General features: G+C 36.1%; 1 protein-coding gene across 1 annotated transcript in view; it reads right to left on the minus strand.

The window, feature by feature from the left end:
* The window catches only part of LOC128666917 (gastrula zinc finger protein XlCGF8.2DB), a 71,397-nt gene extending 65,864 nt beyond the window's left edge, over window positions 1–5,533 (minus strand). The window contains exon 1 of the mRNA XM_053721735.1: window positions 5,400–5,533. The gene's annotated coding sequence lies outside the window, so the exon portion shown is untranslated. The remainder of the gene's footprint in view (window positions 1–5,399) is intronic.
* Between the last annotated feature and the right edge of the window lie 299 nt (window positions 5,534–5,832).

Here is a 5,832-nt window from a genome sequence, read left to right on the forward strand (position 1 = left end):
TGTAGTGTGTGTGTCTATCTGTATCCATAACTGTGTGTGTGTGTGTGTGTATCTGTATGTATAAGTTTATGCTATGTAGTGTGTGTGTGTCTGTATAAATGTAAGCTATGTAGTGTGTGTATGTGTATCTACATGTAAAGTGTGTATATGCATGTATAAGTGTATGCTATGTAGTGTGTGTCTGCATGTATAAGTGTATACTATGTAGTGTCTGTGTATCTGCATGTATAAGTGTATGCTGCATGTATAAGTGTATGCTATGTAATGTGTGTGTGTATCTGCCTGTATAAGTGTATGCTATGTAGTGTGTGTATCTGCATGTGTAAGTGTATGCTATGTAGTGTGTGTGCGCATCTGCATGTGTAAGTGTATGCTATGTAGTGTGTGTGCATCTGCATGTATAAGTGTATGCTATGTAGTGTGTGTGTGTATCTGCATGTGTAAGTGTATGCTATGTAGTGTGTGTGTGTATCTGCATGTGTAAGTGTATACTATGTAGTGTGTGTGTGTGTGTGTATCTGCATGTATAAGTGTATGCTATGTAGTGTGTGTGTATCTGCATGTGTAAGTGTATGCTATGTAGTGTGCTACTGTGCATTTTTGCTGACTTTAAAGGCCAGAATCTAGAATATTAATGGGGAATGCAGAGAGCAGTTTTAAAGAATTTATTATTAAATGTCCAATTAAGATAAAAATATTTAGCAATGTCTTTGCAAAGGCTTAGTAAATACATAGCTCACATAGCCATAACAGTGGTATGAGCTTGTGTTTGATTTGCTGCCTGTGTATTAAAATATATGACTTTATTTAGAATTTTATTTATATTACTTTGGTCTTATGTTTTTTAAGCCCGCCCACCACATTTCAATTTTTCGCTGCGGGGGGGGGGGGGTGTCCCTCTTTTGAATTTTGAAATGTTGGGAGGTATGGAGGTACATCCTCCCCCACATATAGATCAGTAAATAATTATTGATTCTATTCTTGGTCCCAACCTATGGGGGTTGGTTAGTACACCCTCTTTTGCTCCAAACCCTCCAATCCTTCAGCATTTGTGACACAGCCCTCTCGTAGTTCTCTTCCTACCTGTTTAACCGTAACTTTATTGTTGCCTTCTCTGGGGCTTCCTCTGCCCCGTTACCACTTTCTGTTGGTGTACTGCAAGGCTCCGTCCTTGGTCCCCTTCTCTTCTCAATCTACACATCATCATTAGGTTCCCTAAATCCCACGGGTTCCAATATCATTTGTATGCCGACGACACCCAAATCTACTTCTCTGCACCAGACCTCTCTCTTTCCTTGCTAACCCAATGTCCTCTCACTACCTCAAACTAAATCTCTCCAAAACTGGGGTCCTTATTTTCACCCCTTCTTTTAAAATCTCCACCCCTAATCTCTCTAACTGTCGACAGCTCCATCATTACCCCTACCCTGCATGCCTGCTGTCTTGTGGTCGCACTTGACTCCGATCTTTCTTTCACTACTCACATTCAGTCATTGGCTAAATCCTTCCGCCGCAACCTTAAAAACATCTCTAAAATTAGACATTTCCTTACACAAGACACAACTAAGATTTTAATCAACTCTCTCATCCTTTCCCGCCTCGACTACTGCAATTCTGTCCTCTCTGATCTCCCTAGCTGCCGCCTAACTCTTTTTGAAATCCATAATGAATGCCTCAGCCAGGCTCATCTTCCTTACACATCGCTCTTCATCTACTTCACCTCTCTGCCAATCCCATCATTGACTTCCTCTTGCCTCCAGGATTAAACACAAAATTCTCACTATGACATACAAAGCTATCAACTGCACTGCTCCCCCCTATATCTCGGACCTTGTCTCCAAATACTCTCCCTCCGTCCGCTTTGCTCTTCTCAAGACCTCCTACTCTCTCTTGTAACCTCCTCAAATTCCCATTTACAGGACTTCTCCAGACTGGCTCCCATCTTGTGGAACTCTCTGCCTCGCTCCACAAGACTCTCCCCTAGTTTTGAAAGCTTCCAGAGCTCCCTAAAGACTCTACTGTTCAGGGATGCATACAACCTACGCTAACCTTTCTTTATACCAGTTCCTCTCCTCCATTGCTATCCCCTGAACCCCCTTAGCATGTAAGCCTAAGAGTCCAGCTGTTTGCTGATCACCTTCTCAAGAGATGACTACAACAGTTCAACTCTTGGCAGGGCCCTCTACCCATTTGATCCCTATAATTGTTTTGTTGTATTCCGTCTTTGTTAATAGCGCTGCAGAATCTGTTGGCGCTCTACAAATAACCAATAATAATAAATAATAATAATAATAATATCTATGTAATATGTGTCATAGTTTTGCTGCTATAGCATTTGAAACATTACATCCTATTAAAGACTAGGGGCATTCCATGTAGTCATTCACACTTGTCATTTCATAGAAAGCCGCAATAATCTCACGTTATCTCACTGTCAGAATATGCTACTGTATCTGGGGAACATATCTGGTAAATATCTATTTAATATGTCTTATAGATTTGTTGCTATATCACTTTGAACTTTACATCCCATTAAAGTATATAGGCATTCCATTTTCTCATTAACCCTTGTCATTCCATATAAAGCAGCTATAATCTCACATATTCTCACTTTCAGAATATGATACTGTACCTGGGGAACATATCTGGTAAATATTTTTTAGATATGTCTCATAGTTTTGTTGCTATAGCACTTTTAAATTTAATCCCATTAAAGTCTATGGGCATTACATTTTGTCATTAACCCTTGTCATTCCTTAGAAAGCAGCTATTACCTTGTGTAATCTCACGTTCAGAATATGCTACTGTACCTGGGGAACATATCTCTTATATATGTACTTGATATGTCTCATAGTTTTGTTGTTATAGCACCTTTAAATGTAATCCTATTAAAGTCTATGGGCATTCCATTTTGTCATTTACGCTTGTCATTCCATAGAAAGCAGCTATAATCTAAAGTAATCTCATGTTCAGAATATGGTACTATACCTGTGGAACATATGTGGTAAATATCTATTTGATATGTCTCATATTTTAGTTCCTATATCACTTTTAAATGTAATCCCATTAAAGTCTATGGGCATTCCATTTTGTCATTCAGCCTTGTCATTCCATAGAAAGCAGCTATAATCTGACGTAATCTCACTTTCAGAATATGCTACTGTACATGGGGAACATATCTGGTAAATATCTATTTGATATGTCTCATATTTTAGTTTCTATATCACTTTTAAATGTAACCCTATTATAGTCTATGGGCATTCTATCTTGTCATTCACCCTTGTCATTCCATAGAAAGCAGCTATAATCTCACATAATCTCATTTTCAGAATATGCTACTGTACCCGGGGAACATATCTGGTAAATATCTATTTGATATGTCTGATATTTTGTTGCTATAGCACTTTTAAATGTAATTTTATAACAGTCTAGGGGCATTCCATTTTGTCATTCACCCTTGTTATTCCATATAAAGCAGCGATAATCTCACATAATCTAACTTTCAGAATATGCTACTGTACCTAGGGAACATATCTGGTAAATATCTAGTTCATATGTCTCATATTTTAGTTTCTATAGCACTTTTAAATGTAATCCCATTATAGTCTATGGGCATTCCATTTTGTCATTCAACCTTGTCATTCCATAGAAAGCAGCTATAATCTCACTTTCAGAATATGCTGCTGTACCTGGGGAACATATCTGGTAAATATCTAGTTGATATGTCTCATAGTTTTTTGGGTGGGACACTGGGACAGCGCCTCCAAACCGGGACAATCCCAGTAAAAGTGGGACTTCTGGTAAGCCTACATTTTGTCATTCACCCTTGTCATTCCATAGAAAGCAGCTATAATCTCACAATCTCATTTTCAAAATATGTTACTGTACCTGGGGAACATATCTGGTAAATATCTATTTGATATGTCTGATATTTTTGTTGCTATAGCACTTTTAAATGTAATCCCATTATAGTCTATGGGCATTCCATTATGTCATTCCATAGAAAACAGCTATAATCTGACGTAATCTCACTTTCAGAATATGTGCTACTGTACCTGGGGAACATATCTGGTAAATATCTATTTCATATGTCTCATATTTTATTTTCTATAGCACTTTTAAATTTAATCCCATTATAGTCTATGGGCATTCCATTATGTCATTCACCCTTGTCATTCCATAGAAAACAGCTATAATCTGAAGTAATCTCATGTTCAGAATATGTTACTGGTTCTGGGGAACATATCTGGTAAATATCTATTTGATATGTTTCATATTTAAGTTTCTATAGCACTTTTAAATGTAACCCCATTATAGTCTATGGGCATTCTATCTTGTCATTCACCTTTGTCATTCCATAGAAAGAAGCTATAATCTCACATAATCTCATTTTCAGAATATGCTATTGTACCTAGGGAACATATGTGGTAAATATCTATTTGATATGTCTCATATTTTATTTTATATAGCACTTTTAAATTTAATCCCATTATAGTCTATGGGCATTCCATTATGTCATTCACCCTTGTAATTCCATAGAAAACAGCTATAATCTGAAGAAATCTCATGTTCAGAATATGTTACTGGTTCTGGGGAACATATCTGGTAAATATCTATTTGATATGTTTCATATTTAAGTTTCTATAGCACTTTTAAATGCAATCCCATTATAGTCTATGGGCATTCCATTTTGTCATTCACTCTTGTCACTCCATAGAAAGCAGCTATAATCTCACGTAATCTAACTTTCAGAATATGTTACTGGTTCTGGGGAACATATCTGGTAAATATCTATTTGATATGTTTCATATTTAAGTTCCTATATGGGATGTACTAAAAGGAATGACAAGGGTGAATGACAAAATTGAATGCCCATAGACTTTAATGGGATGTAAAATTAAAAGTGTTGAAGCAACAAAACTATGAGACATATCAAATAGATATTTACCAGATATGTTCCCCAGGTACAGTAGCATATTCTGAAAGTGAGATTACATGAGATTATAGCTGTTTTCTATGGAATGACAAGGGTGAATGACAAAATGGAATGCCCATAGACTATAATGGGTACATCCCTATGATATATATATATATATATATATATATATATATATATATATATATATATATATATATATATATATATATATATATACATACATACATACATACTATATATAATAAACATAATTATCCTAATACAGAAGTTTCTACCTCATGCACATGACACACAGGTTCAGTCTCTAGTGACTTATATTATAGACATTCTTATTATAGACATCCTTCTGCCTACGCAGCCATTCCCAATAACTTATAGACAAATAACATAATATTATTATATAGCGGTCCGACAACCCTTTGCAATACAGCGCTGGATAGACTAAGACAATTAAACTTACCTAAGTGAAACTGCGGGTTGAAATTCGTAATGATTCTGATAAAACCAGCAACTTTTGTGGACCACAAATCCCATGATGCATTTTAGGTCAGAAACAGGAAACGTCATATATTTCGACTCAACAAATAAAAACACCGTATCCTAGAAATGACAGCAATTCTAAGCATATACAGCCAATCAAAAGAAGCAGACATGTAATAAACAGCCAATCAGGATAAAGGACGTCAAGCACGATACAAAATGTTTATTATAATTACCAATAGTTATCTTTCGTGTAATAAGTTGTAATGGCCGACTATATGCAGTCATTCTGCAGCTTACTTGTTAGTCATGTAATTTCAAACTCGAATATGCCCACAAGGTGGCGCTGTATTTTAATATGCAATTTATTGCCAGACTTTTATGTAGAACTTTGCGTGATTATTTGAATTATT

The sequence above is a fragment of the Bombina bombina genome, chromosome 7 (genome assembly GCF_027579735.1).
Source record: "Bombina bombina isolate aBomBom1 chromosome 7, aBomBom1.pri, whole genome shotgun sequence".
In the NCBI taxonomy this organism is placed as follows: domain Eukaryota; kingdom Metazoa; phylum Chordata; class Amphibia; order Anura; family Bombinatoridae; genus Bombina; species Bombina bombina.